The 15,391-nt window shown below is 36.3% G+C and overlaps 1 long non-coding RNA gene across 1 annotated transcript; it reads left to right on the top strand.

Moving 5' to 3' along the window:
* The first annotated feature begins 503 nt into the window (after positions 1–503).
* On the top strand, positions 504–1,516 carry LOC122032381. The gene is made up of 3 exons (XR_006126057.1): positions 504–1,037; positions 1,119–1,238; positions 1,456–1,516. It is a non-coding gene; the product is annotated as an uncharacterized LOC122032381 (long non-coding RNA).
* Positions 1,517–15,391: the final 13,875 nt, after the last annotated feature.

Raw genomic sequence — 15,391 nt, 5'->3', positions numbered from 1 at the left:
CCCTTCATCCTGACGCCACCTACGAGGAGGTTCCGATATGGATTCTGGACCATAAGGAGCGTCAGCTGCGGAACAAGACTATCTGGCTGGTTAAAGTCGGACGTTAGCATTATTCAGATGAGGAGGCTACCTGGGAGCTCGAGGATACTATCCGAGCTCGATACCCCCATCTTTTTACTTGAGGTATGTGATTTAATTTACCATTTAGCATTTATACTCTTTACCTGTTAGTATTTACTGATGGTAGATAATGAAATTTGGGGGACCAAATTTTTATTAGTGTGGGAGAATGTAAAATATCAAAAAATGGCAGATAACCATAAGGGTATTTTCTGGATTTTTCATAATTTTTTCGAGAATTTTTCGGAACTCGTATGACTTCGATTACGGGGATAAAACAGGGTCCCGGGAAAGCCTGTTTACGCTACCTCATTTAAATGAGGAAAAGTTTATTTATTTTATTCTTTTCTTTTTTCTTTTCCTTCTCCCCTAAATGTCGTCGATTCTTTTCTTCCCCCAAGCCGCTCTGGCCGTTTCTCTTCTCTTCCCCAACGACCGCGCCGACGCCGCCCTCGTGCCCGGCGTCCTCGTGCCCGTTCCTCTCTTCCCCTCCAGTACAAAAGCGAGCCTTTCCTTGCATCGATTCAATTCCTCTTCGCCTCTGCTCCTTCCCATCGCAGCGCCGAGCGTCGCCGAGCCACCTTTTGCCGAGGTTATGCCCTAGCCTCTCCGCAGTCCACCGCCGTCGAACGGAGAGTGTCGACTGCCATTCCTATGCCCTAGATTCGCTCAGCATCGCCTTCCCTCATGCCCTTGTGTCGATCCACCACCTCCTCTGCTTGATCCATTCCGCACAAGTCAGATTGTGATTGGAGCCCTAAATTGGTGGAGACGATTGTGATCAGATTCCAGGCGATAACAGTGATCTTGGAGGTAGAGGAGCCGCTAGATTCCATCCGACCCCCATCACTGCTAGCTGGAAGTTTTGCATCGCCGGATCTGTGATTATCACTGACGATTATCGAGGGAGAGGTAAGGTACACAAATGGTTTCCAGAATTAAGTATTGTTTGATTTGTGATCTTCTTGCCAGATCTTATCTTGTTCTGTTCTGTGAAGGATTCCAATAGTAAGGCTATTCTGTGGACTTTCTGGTGCCAGCAGCAACCTCATTTTCACAGCAACGTTCCTTTTTGTGTGTAAAAAATAGGAGGAAGGGGGGGGGGGGCTAAACTTGAGGTATAATGTAGGGATCTTGATACATTTTGTAATTGATGGGGTCTATGAATTTAGCATTTGCTTAGTTATAGATCATGTGTATTGGATTTTGTTAGATGATTAGGTTTACATGTTGAATTTGGTAGGGTTAATGTTATATGATTAGGGTTTTATCCTAATTTTATTTAGCTATTCATTGGGTTGTAGCTAAATAAAAATGTATCTATTGGTGACACAGGAATTTGATGCAAGACGAGTATCTTGACGTCGGATTTGGACTGAATTGAACCTTTCTTTGGAGGCGGGTACCTTGATCTATCTATTTTGATACGTCTTGTTGATATGTTTAGTAGATTTTAACAAGTAATAATAATTATGATTATATCTGCATCGACATGCCACTATTTATTTCCGAGCATGTATTATTTATTACTTGTTTGTTATTTATGTAATAGAGGTAGTGACATGTCATGCTCTATGATATACTAGACTGGTTAGATACCCTACTTGATATGTGTACCTAGATCATATTATTTGATCCGCATATCTTGGTACACATTATATGGAGAGGGATAGGATTAGGATATTTCCTGGAATAATGACATGCACCATCATGCATGATTGCATGCTAAGCGGTTGGTTGCTCCATTATTGTTGAATGCATCGCCAGTTACATGGATCTACACGTACCACCACTCACAGGTTAGTGTTATATCAGACAGGGTGTAGTGCTGGCTCTATCAGTGCTCCACTGGTCCACTCATGGGTAGCGTGACGTAGCGTTGTAGCATGTCAGGGGTCCCTCCACTGGATTATCTCAGGGAGATGAGGGCATTGTGCTCCCCCACTTATGATTTGGGGTAGGAGGATAGGTGTACTCCGACAGCATCCCGTCCACTCGGTCACTCATCAGGAGCAATGACGACAGAGTGCACGGTTGTCACAACCCTATCCACTCGGTCTCACCATCGTGTGTGACATGATTTACTGGCAGTAGGAGTGACCAAGATATGTTATTGGCATCATATGCATTATTTGCATTTTTTGCTTGTGTTTGTTGCACTTTATATGCTGCATATTGAATGGATGCATTGTTTGACATGCATACAGGATTTATGATACTTTGGGTCTGATGACCTTGGTATCCCTATATCTAGGTTCTGGTTAGTATAGTTACTCCTTATCTTACGATTCTGCACTTTCTGTATGTTATATCTGGAGACTGTATGCATAGTTATTGTTATTTGTTATAGTTTACTATGCATGTCAACTTGGTATTCGCTGAGTATTGGGCTACACCCCGTTATTACTCTTTTCAGGTTGAGGCTGTCCGGAGGAGTTCCAGTCGCTAGTCCCCCCTCCAGGTTACGGGGATTTCCACTTTGGATCCTTGCTTTAGTTTTTCTTATTATATTAGACTATGATTCAGACTTATATTTGCTCGAATTTTGATTTTGTATGATCCCTTGTTATCGATGGTTTTTTGTTTGGATGATATCGGTTTTGTGCTTTATGGGTGTAGTTGAGTAGGATATCGGTTTTGTTCTTTATGAGTGTAGTTGAGTAGGATATCGATTTTGTGCTTTATGAGTGTAGTTGAGTAGGATTTTTTTTTTGTGATGTTTTCCTTATCTGTGCTTATGTTTAATTTTCATTATAAAACTACGTGGAAGTTTGTTATATTTGTACTCTTATATATTATTACTGTTCCGGTCGTGTTGGCCGATGTATATGTGGCCCTGAGGGCATTGTAGGAAATTTCATATTATCACCCATACAAGGGAGATGCTGCCGAAATTTTCTCTGGCAGGGACTAACTGGGGAGTGACAAATTAGCCCTAAGAGCCAATCATGAGATGATTAGGCCTTTTGGTTACTAATTGAGTTAGAATCAAATGAACCCACTCATTGGATTGAGTCCAATCCAAATTCGACAAATTGGATTAATAGGTTAGACTCATTGGGTTGGACTTATTGGGTTGTTGGATTAATGGTTAATCCAATGTAATAAATCCAACCCATTAAGAGAGTTAGAAAGAGACAAAAAACCCTTGGTATTCATTAGATGAATATAAATAGGTTTTTGGATTTTATTTTCCATTAGATGAAAAAAATGAGACTCTTGAGATTCCATCTTCTTCCTCCTCCTTCCATAGCCGATTCTTGATGTTTGGCCGAGCCATGCTTCTTGCTATCACAAGAAGATGGTTCTTCTCCCAAGGCTTTGTTCGTGCGATGAACGAAGGATATGTTCGTGTGGATACCGTAGAGGCACGGACGCTTGAACGCGTTGAGATCTGGATCCAAAGAAAAGGTTGCTGTCAGGATTACGAAGGACACGCAACAAAGGTATAGTCCTATCATGTAGCTTAGCATAGATTATTGCCATGAAAATTGTTTCTTCCCTTCGCATGGATCCGCTGGATAAGAGGATCTAGTATTTTTCCGCTCATGATAGAAATGGATCACTAATATGGTTATGATAATTTTTAAAAAAATTAAATGATAATGAGAAATTTTAGTACATGTTTTTTTGTTGGCATAATAATTTTCATGATCATTTAGGTAACTTAAAAATATTATAATTAACAATTTATTTTTATACAAAATAAACATTTCTTTACATACTTTAAATAACTTCCTACGTTGAAAGTATAAAATCTTAAGTTATCCTTATCACATAAAAGTAACATATGTTTCTAACCATATAAATAGTAGATCCAAATGGACATATTATTCAATTAAATTTAAAAGATAATCAAGTTTGAGTTTCACATCCATCTTAATATTAGAGACATGATAATGGACACAAGGAAAATTAGCTTAGCTATCCTCTTTATGTTATCCATTTTTATTATTCCGACAACATCTAGAGAGCTTGCTCCTACACCATCTTTGACAGGAATTGATTTTTTTGAATTACTATGTAAGTTATTAGTATTATTTTCACACATTGTTTGAAAGTAAAAATCTTAAGGCATTGGAGTGAAAGATGCTATGAAACTAAGTGACACTACATATTTAGATAATCACCTTATCTTTATTGTTCCTAAATTTAAATCTCAAATATTTTATACAAAATATTTATTTTTGTGTGTATGATTATCAAATTACAAATACTAAGAGTGCTCATTTCTATTTACTAATATGCAGTTAACCAACTTGCTGAAGTTGCGGAAAAAGGACAAGGCATATTTTTCCCAAGGAATCAATTAATTGGAAATCGTAACATGCATTGTTGGCTTTGCTTGGATCCCCCTAGACAGTATGATTAGTCATATCTATAAGAAATAAATATATCTTAAATAAACTACATTTAAAAATATCTAATTGAGGTATGTGCATGAATCATATTTATGTGATCTGAGATAATTTACTTCAAATTATTTTGTAAAAAAATTAATAGAAATATTGAGCCTATCAAAAATGAATATACATTCTATAAAAGCATTTAAATTAAAAATAAATTTTTCATTTGAAAAATTATTGAAACTTTTATTAGTAAACTTAAGAATATACTAAACTATATTATAGTTTATATTAATATTATCTAAAATAAAGGTATAATAAAAGATGCAATGAACAAGTAAATATGAAACTATTCAATTAACAAATTATAACAATGCTTATAAGTGTCAAGATTTGGTAACTATAGTCCCCACGAGGTTCCCATTTGGTTAAAGGGGGGCATAATAGGTATGGGGAAAAGGACCAATTCTCCGAGGGTGCATATCCTTTTGAGAAAAAAAACTCATTCTACCCCCTAACCACTTGGCGGCAAGCTATAAATTAAACCCGTGATTAACCTCCCTTTATATAACTTAGGGACAGGTTATAAGGGGCTCATAGGGTGAGCGTAATCACCTTTTATAATAAAAATATTTGTTAAATATAATTTAGTGTAAAAATAGCATCACTATTTTTACTAAAATTATAATTTTAATATAAAATATGCTTTAAATTGTAATTATTCATATTTTTGACTTTATAAATCCTAAAATTTAGTTGATAATTTTAATAATTAGATATAATGAAAAAAAAATATTGATGAAAATAAATAAAAAAATTATCAATACTATGAAATATTTAAATGAAAACATAAGTTTTTTTTTTACAAAATTACAATTGATCAAAAAAATGTTTTTATTATTATCCCTATATATTTAAATGAAAACATAAACATAAGTTTAACCCTATGTTGCTTGAAAAAAATATACAAATCACTAAAAATTTTAATATTTCAAAGAATGGTTTCCTCGAAAAATCATAAAGTTACATGAACATCATCAAAATTTTCAAAAATGATACAAAGTTGAAAGATGACAATAAGTTTCATTAAATTCAACATTAAATGCCTTAGTTTTGAATCAATACAAGAAAAAACTTTACTTTTGCATACACACTAAAAGAAAATTTTAAATTTTGATATTTGATATAAATATAACCTATCAATACATTGAACTTCTCCTGAGCTAATCAATGATTACTATTTTGAAACTTTTGATTCAATAAAAAAATTATAAATTCTAGTTTATTAGCTTACCATCTCACTTGAAATTTAAAAGTCTCAATTCAAATATTAAGTTCAACCCTATCTTTTAAGTGAGACATAAATAATGTATCAAAACTTTGTTATGTGATGATGCAAATCTAACCTTGCAATGCAAAGCAACAACCATTATATAAAGATATTGGTCGAAATTCAACATGTCTGCTTTTTTAAAATATAATATGGAAGAGTTAATTATTTGGGGAAAAAATTTAAATTTGACCAGAATTGATTCACCACTTACTCCATACGAACCCATATCCTAAAAATAAACTTTTATTTCATAGCTTCTATTAAATACTCCAAGATAGGACTTTTGTTTCTTAGATTCCTTGTAAACAATCCATTTTTTTATAGAAATTAACCCTTTATCTCTCAAGATCATGTTCCACATGGATTTCTAGTCCTTCATCACAATTTTTGATTACTTGATACTGGTTTCAGAGCCACAGATTTACGAGGTCTATTATACATGTTTCTAATTTTATGGTTTGTTTTTTTCAATGTGACTTTTGAGTTCTAGGACTAGGCAACTGTAGGACATCTCCAAGATATAGGAAATGAAGTTATATTTCTGGTGATTATCTAATCTTTTGTGTTCACTCCCTTTTATACGTCATGGATAGTCACTCTCCAATTTATTTGGATTGTGTATCTATCTCTATACCAGTCTAGTAGGTATTCATTAACTTGATGTAGCATGATGATACTTATTCAATCAGCTCTATTTTCAATTATGGTCAGGGTTGACTATGGAAGTGTCTAGTTGACACGTTGAAGACTCGACCTTGATGAAGAGAATGTTGAATCTCTAGTAGCACCGACTGATATCGAGTTGGAAAGTGAGGGTCAAATTTATCAACAACCTAGTGGAGATCAGAGATTATAGTCTCAGGGAATTAATCATACCCTACCACCAGTGGTACCAACTCTTGCTACTACCATCTAGGTGAAAGATAGAGTTGTATACAATTATCGGCTTGGTTAGTAAAGGATCAATTGATTCATGTTGTCTCGATCAATAGAGGACTAATTTAGCCTATTTCATGGAGTTTCTGACCTTTGAGTAGCTTGTGACTAGTTAGATAACCTAGAAGGAACACTTGAGTACATAACTTGTACAGACGTAGAAAGGACTGAATTATATATATACCATTGTTAGGTTGACTAGTCAATAGAGGATCGAGGTATCTTATTCTAAGACTTTTACGATGGACTATATATATATGGTTTGGATAACTTAGTAGATATATTTAGGTAGATGACCCCCAATGATATGGAAAAGTGTAGAGGTAGTTGCTTAATACTTATGTGATACAACTATCACGCCTCGAGAGTAAGGTAGTCTGACGAAAATCGGACAGCACATCCCCTGTAACAATGACAATCTGAAGTATATATACATACATCCACAAGATATATACTTTAGCCCACATGACTGGATATAAACACACCGACAGTTTATAAGTATCCCACACGGCTTGAAATAATCACAACCAATGCAGTTAATAGTCAACCCACATGGTTGAAACATAGCACAACGAAAATCACAAAATAAAGAACATGAAACAAACAAAACAACTAACTGCGAGGCGGCTCAGCTGGACACATCATCACCAAACCAAATACAAGATTCCACAAAACAAAACTCCATATAAAAGAATGCAGAAATACAAGAACAAGTGCAAAACCAATAATGTGAATGGAAGCACTAACGGTAGGAGAAGCTCGATTTACACACTGCAAACAAAATCTCAAGGTGAGTGCTGGGATTCAACGGGTAATAGACAGATAGTACATGAACATAATAAAGAACTAGAGATACAAGTTATACAATCTCGTAGGGAAAATAGCAGATACTACAATGATATCATAATATGTGTCCATAATTGAAACCATATCCTAGGCTAGTAATAGAAAGTCAGGAGTAGCAAAGACCTGCTACAGTACTACTCATAACTACATGGGTAACATGTGAGGTATATACATATTAACAATAAGTAAGCCAGTGCCTAAACACATACCATAGGTATATATCTAAACCTATTTAAGCATATCAGCATAAGTAAGCAACAACATTAGCAGGTATAATAATAATAGCGTATGCACGGATGGTCACTCCCGCCCACCCCTCTGCACCTTGACCCCTGTATGGTCAAGAGGTTACGTCAGTGATATACTATACACCACTCCAGCTACCACTACTCTCGATTGACCGAGGGTATAGTTGCATAGTAGTTAACTAACTACATCTACGACGGGGGTCCCTGCTGCTCACTGTTGGTTAGTCCTAGGAAAACCGTACCATCTCCACTGTACAAATATTTTGAACAAGTGTCGAACCTTTCCTTAAATAACCTATTGTGTTCTTTAGAAGTTAAATTAGGAATCGTAGACGGAACTTAATATCATTGATTCCAAATTTAACTTATCTGTTCTTAATGGTTTAGATTTGAATCGCAAGCGTAACTTAACACTATTGATTCAAATCCACCTATGTTATTAATTCATTAAATATTAATTTCTAAAATTGGCTTCCAGGACTGCATGGTGAGGCACATGGCCTTCTTGGATATGGGAGCAACCACCACCGCCTAGACAAAGTCTTTTAAGGAAAGCTAATATTTAATATCCTTAAATAACTCTAGGTTAACCAAAAAGAACAATCGAATCACAAATTCGAAAAATAAGGAAAACACAAACTCGAAAAATAAATTTGAAAAACTAGATCTAATGCCTCTTGTGTTTGGAATTCTTACAAAGAGAAATAACTAGCATGATGCGGAAAACAATTGCTAATTATACCTTCTCTTTGTATGTTAATGACCTCGAGATCTTCTGCCATATTCCTTACCTCACCTTGGGCGTCGTGTGGGCAACGATCCTCCAAGATGAACACCACCCAAAAGCTTTTTTCCTCTTCCTCTAAAATCCGGCCACCACCACCACTTAAGGAAAAGAGAGCAAAGGGAAAGGGAGAAGAGAAAGGGCTGACCACACCAAGAAAATCTCCAAGCAAGAGAATAAGAGTTGTGTCTCATGAAGCCTCCTCACCCGTTCTTTTATATTACTTGCCCAAGGCAAATAAGAAAATTTTTTTATAAAAATTAAAATCTTCTTCTAGTTTTTCCTTTTCCCTTTTACTTTTCCTTTTCTTTCCTCTCGATTGAATCAATCACCAAATCAATGGTTGGATTGATTTAAGCTTGGCCGGCCCCTTGCATGGGCACCAATCAAAGGTGGTCGGCCACTTATAGGAAGAAATAATTTTTTTTATATAAAATTTTACAAGAAGAAATCCTTTTATAAAATTTTACAAGCTCTCTTTTCTAAAGTGGATGTTAAAAAGGAAGTTTTAAAAATTAAAACTATGTTTTAAAATTTAAAACTTGTTTTCAAAAGTTTCCTTTTTAACATGAATAGAAAATTTAAAATTTTAAAACTTCTCTTCCTTTTTTTTTCTAAAACCATGAGGATGGTTAAATAAGTAAAGTTTTAAAACTTTTAAAACTCTCTATTAAACCATGTGGCAAATTCAAATAAGGAAAGTTTTTAAAATTGAAATCTCTCTTTTAAAACTTATAGTTTTCTACAAAGAGAAGATTTTAAAAATTCAAAACAACCCTCCTTGTTTGATTAATGTGGCCGGCCCATACTTGTTTGGTCACCAAACAATAGGGCCCACCCCCATAGAAGAGGATGTGGCCGGCCCTTGCTTGGTCACCTAGCATTGGACCGGCCCCCTTTCTTGGACACTAAGATGGACTTATATTTGGATGGACTTGAGGCTTTAATGAGGCTACGACAGGGACCTAGAGGAGAAATTGGTTTTCACCTTCCGATGAGCTTGAGTATCCCGTGTTCGTCCCAAACACACAACTCAAGTTCATCGATAATAACTCATTCCACTAGAGACTTATTATCGCACTACTGCACCAATCCCAAATTACATTATGGGCTCCTTTCTTATCATGAGTGTGTTAGTCTCCCTATATTTAAGATAACGAATGTCCACTAATTAAGTAAGTTATAGACAACTCACTTAATTAATATCTAGCTCCAAGAGTAGTACCGCTCAACTTCATTGTCATGTCGGACTAAGTCCACCTGTAGGGCTTAACATGAAAATCCTTATGAGCTCTTCTTGGGGACATTCTCAACCTAGATAACTAGGACACAGATTCCTTCTATAATCAACAACACACACTATAAGTAATATCATTTTCTAACTTATAGGAAATATTGATTTATCGAGCTAAACCTCACCCTTTGATAAGTCAAAGAAATAAATATTAAATATATGTGCTTGTTATTATATTAGGATTAAGAGCACACACTTCCATAATAACTAAGGTCTAGTTCTTTTATTAAGTCAGTACAAAAAGAACTTACCTAAAATGGTCCTACTCAATACACTTAGAGTGTATCAGTGTAATTTATTAATAAAGACAAACTAATACTTAATTACACTACAACTATTCTGATGTTTTGTTCCATTCCATCTTAGTCGTGAGCAACTGTTTATAATTTATAAAGAAACGACAACATGATTTTCTGTGTGTAACACCTCACACCATGTTATCTACTATATAAATTAATTGAACAATTATATTTAACAAATAAATGCAGATATTGACCAATGTGATTCTTTTATTTCAAAAATAAATGTGTACAAAAGCTTGGCTTTTAGTATACCTTCTAACAATCTCCCACTTATACTAAAAGACTAAGCTGCCATATCTGTTACCATACATATGATTCCCATCCCTCCCACATGTCGATCAAAAGCTTTCGCCGGAAGGGCTTTAGTGAAAGGATCTGCCAGGTTATCTGCTGATGCAATCTTGGTGACGACAACTTCTCCTCGCTTGACGATGTCTCGTATCAGGTGGTACTTGCACTCTATATGTTTGCTTACCTTATGGGCTCGTGGTTCCTTCGAGTATGCAACTACACCACTATTATCACAATAAATTATGATGATTTTGGGCAAACCAGGAATCACATCTAAGTCCATTAGGAAATTTATGAGCCATACTGCTTCTTTGGCTGCCTTAGAGGCTGCCACATACTCAGCTTTCATGGTTGAGTCTGAAACACACTTCTGCTTAACACTCCTCCATGCAATGGCTCCACCTCCTAAAGTAAACACATAGCCTAATGTAGACTTACTGTTGTCCCTATCTGATTGGAAATCCGAATCTGTGTAACCCAAAGGGAGCAAATTGTCTGCTTGGTAAACTAGCATATAATCTCTAGTCCTTCTCAGGTACTTCAATATATACTTTACAGCAGTCCAATGTCCTTGTCCAGGATTACTCTGATATCTGCTAACCATGCCCACGGTAAAACAAATATCAGGTCTCGTACATAGCATTGCATACATTAGGCTTCCCACAGCCAAAGCATAAGGAACTGCCTTCATGTCCTCTATCTCTTTTGATATCTTCAGAGATATCTCTTTAGATAAAGCTACTCCATACCTAAAAGCTAAGAAACCTTTCTTGGAGTTCTGTATGCTAAAACGAGTAAGGATTGCATCTATATATAAAGCTTGGGATAGGTAGAACATCCTTTTCTAGCGATCCCTTATGACATTGAACCCACCCAAGAATGTTTGCACATTCCCCTAAGTCCTTTATATCAAATTGTTTGGATAATCATACCCTTACGTCCGATAACACTTTGACATTGTTACCAATTAACAAAATATAATCTACGTATAGTACAAGAAATACCACCACATTTTCGTTACACTTCTTCTATACACAAGACTCATCCGGACACTGAATAAATCCATATGACTGGATTACTTCATTAAATCGGATGTTCCAAGATCTTGAAGCTTGCTTCAATTCATAAATGGACCGATTCAGTTTGCATACTAGATGCTCTTTGCCCTTTTCAATGAACACCTTTGGTTGCTTCATATGGATGTTTTCTTCAAGACTTCCATTAAGGAAAGCTGTCTTGACATCCATTTGCCAAATCTCATAATCCATATGAGCGACAATGGATAAGAGTATCCGGATAGACTTAAGCATAGCTACAGGCGAAAAAGTCTCCTCATAATTGATTCCCTCTTTTTGAGTATACCCTTTTGCAACAAGCTTAGCTTTGAAGGTTTCTACCTTACCGTCTGTCTCTCTTTTCCTTTTGTAGATCCACTTGCATACAATGACTTTTACACCATCAGGTGGTTCTCCCAGACCTTATTATAATACATAGATTTTATTTCAGAATTCATTGTCTTTTGCCAAGATACTGCATCTTTATCTTGGAGTGCTTCGTCATATGTTCGGGGATCAGGTTCATGTTTACCCGGGATCAAGTCTGAAGACTCTCCCAAAAACATGAATCTCTCAGGTTTTCATACAACCCTCCCACTACGATGAGGCACTGTCTCTGGTTGTGTATCATGTGTGACACGTGTAGCAGTTTCTAGTGGTACTTCATCTTGTACTGTTGTTACTAAAGTAAACGTGGACTCTCTTATTTCTTCTAGAACTATTTCACTTATGGGCTTATGGTTCATTACATAATCCTCTTCTAAAAATCGAGCATTGGTGCTAACAATGATCTTCTGATTTTTAGGATTATAAAACAAACCACCTTTCGTTCCCTTAGGATATCCCACAAACAGACAAACTTCTGTACGTGATTCCAACTTGTTAGTATCTCCCTTCAGCACATGTGCTAGACTACCCCATATCCGGATATGATTCAGACTAGACTTACGCCCATTCCATAATTCCATGGGAGTAGAAGGAACTGTTTTAGAAGGTACCATATTCAGAATGTACACTGTTGTTTCTAGAGCATATCCCCAAAATGAATTTGGTAATTCTGAATAACTCATCATTGATCTAACCATTTCCATAAGAGTCCTATTCATTCGTTCTGCAACACCATTCTATTGGGGTGTACCAGCAGTAGATAATTGGGATTGAATCCTGACTTCTGAAAAGTAACTCCTAAACTCTCCAAAGAGGTATTCGCCACCACGGTCAGATCGTAGTGTCTTGATACTTTTACCAAGATGTTTCTACACATCATCCCTATATTCTTTGAAGTTGTCAAAGCATTCAGACTTGCGGTGCATCAGGTAAATGTATCCGTATCTTGAATAATCGTCTTTAAAGGAGACGAAGTATTCATAACCACCTCTTGCCTAGATAGACATAGGACCACACAAATCAGAACGAACCAGTTCTAACGCATCTTTGGCTCTTTACCCCTTGGCTTTAAAAGGTCTTTTGGTTATTTTACCTTCCAAGCAGGATTCACATGTTGGAAAGTTTTCCAACTCTAATGAACCCAAGAGTCCATCGGCTACAAGCCTTTGAATCCTACTTAAGTTAATATGACCAAGCTTTAGATGCCAAAGATACGTTTGGTTCATTTTCGAAGGTTCTTTTCTCTTATTAGAGTTAGAAGATGTGTTATTATTTTCCATATTTTGTTTTGTGGGAGAAATTGGATTTAAAGTATATAAATTGCCAACCAATGCACCAGAACAGATAATTACCTTATTTCTCTTTATAACGACCTTGTTACTAAAGGAAACAGAATATCCATCCAAATACAGTTTAGAAACTGAAATTAAATTCTTTCTAAAAATGGGTACATAAAGACAATTTCTTAAAATCAAACTTCTATTCCTATCAAAAGATAAGTAGATGTCTCCCATTACAACAGCCATCACCTTAGTAGCATTGCCCATGTAGACGGTTATCTAACCTTCAAATAGTCGTCGGGTTTCCTGGAACCCCTGCAAAGAATTGCAGACATGATCAGTGGCTCCCATATCTACACACCAGGTGTTGATAGATAACATCGCTAAACATGTTTCAACTACTAGAGTATGAGATATACCTTTATTGTTCTGATTACTACGAGGACAGTTCGCCTTCCAATGTCCTAACTGCTTGCAGATGAAGCACTTGCCCTTCGGCTTCTTCATTCCAGCTTTTTGTCCTGTACCCTGAGGTTTATTCACTCTCTTTGCAGAAAATACCTGTTTCTTCTTCTTCTTGCCTTTTGACTTAGAAGTAGAACCATTTTCAGGATAGTGAATCTGAGAACTATGACGAAATATACCTTCTACTGCCTGTAGTTCTGTCAGAAGTTCCACCAACGTATACTCTCTTTTGTTCATGTTATAGTTCAGGCGGAACTATTCAAAACTTCTGGGTAGCGTTTGAAAAATTATATAGACCTGGGTTTCCCATCGATTTCTCCTCCAAGGACTTGTATTTCGTTCAGATAAGCCATCATTTTGAGGATATGATCCCTTACGGGTGCCCCCTCAGTCATGGTGGCTGTCATTAACTTTCTAATTGCCTCTTGCCTAGCATTCCGACTCTGGTGCCCAAAGAGTTTTTTGAGATTGTTCATTATATCATAAGCTGTTGGTAAATCTTGATGCTGATGTTGCAATACATTTGACATTGAAGCCAAAATGTAACATCGCGCCATCTCATCTGCTTTTACTCATTTCCTATGATACTGTAACGACCCACCTTCTACACTACTACTACTCTCTAAAGGTGGACGCTACTTAACTACTGACTCTACTTAACCGGTGTGATTAAAAACCACATGGAGACCCTACCGAAAAATTTCGGCAGAGTCTCCCCTGTACCGGTGACCATATTCAACTATACATGCAATATATATACTCAGCCACATGCGGCTGAAACACATAACATTCAACCACGCAGTATAATAATTTTAACTCAGTAACAATAAAGGAAAACTAATCCATAACCACAACTGAATAGCAAATATAGTATTAAGTGTCCTTATAAACAATTATCAAATTTCCTTAACACATAAAGACTTAATTAACTCAAAGAAACCAATCATAATTCATTTTATTCGCAAGGATCCCTAGGACTTCCATAGTGCAGACATCACACACCCCTCTTACATCTCCTTGTCGTCTTCCTTCACATTAGCTTTCCTTTTTCTTTATCTGCAGTAGGAGGAAATGCAAACTATAAGCAAAATGCTTAGTGAGCGCTATCTAACTCACAAAATCTTGATATGCATGTATATTTGAATATGGTCACCGGTACAGGGGAGACTCTGCCGAAATTTTTCGGTAGGGTTTCCATGTGGTTTTTAATCACACCGGTTAAGTAGAGTCAGTAGTTAAGTAGCGTCCACCTTTAGAGAGTAGTAGTAGTGTAGAAGGTGGGTCGTTACAGTTGGTATCAGAGCAAGTTCCATTCTCCAGCATCACACATCAGCATCATCCTTGTCGTCTTCAAGTAAGAAAGTATTTAAGTTTTCTTTCTTATGCTTTCTTCATTAATTGCAGTATAAAATATTTTCTTGTATGCGTTTTAGTAAGATAGAAGTTTGTTTTCCTTGTATTCATATATATATATGATTAGAAAGGGTTAGAGAAGCTATTTAGTCTTTTTCCTCTACATAATTGGATGTCAAGAAGAGGGCATCCCCGTACCGTTTATACTGAGGACCGAGTTCAGGAGAACAAAGAGCCCAGAACCCCTGGGCCTATTCTCTCTGAAGTTGTTGCTCAACTTCAGAGACAAGTAGCGAGCAGTAACAAGTGATTGCCAATCTAATGGCCAATCAGAAGCCAGCTTCTCCCACT

This window comes from Zingiber officinale, chromosome 11A (genome assembly GCF_018446385.1).
Source record: "Zingiber officinale cultivar Zhangliang chromosome 11A, Zo_v1.1, whole genome shotgun sequence".
Classification (NCBI taxonomy): Eukaryota; Viridiplantae; Streptophyta; class Magnoliopsida; order Zingiberales; family Zingiberaceae; genus Zingiber; species Zingiber officinale.
Note: the sequence above shows the minus strand (reverse complement) of the source record. Positions and strands in the feature narration are given on the sequence as shown.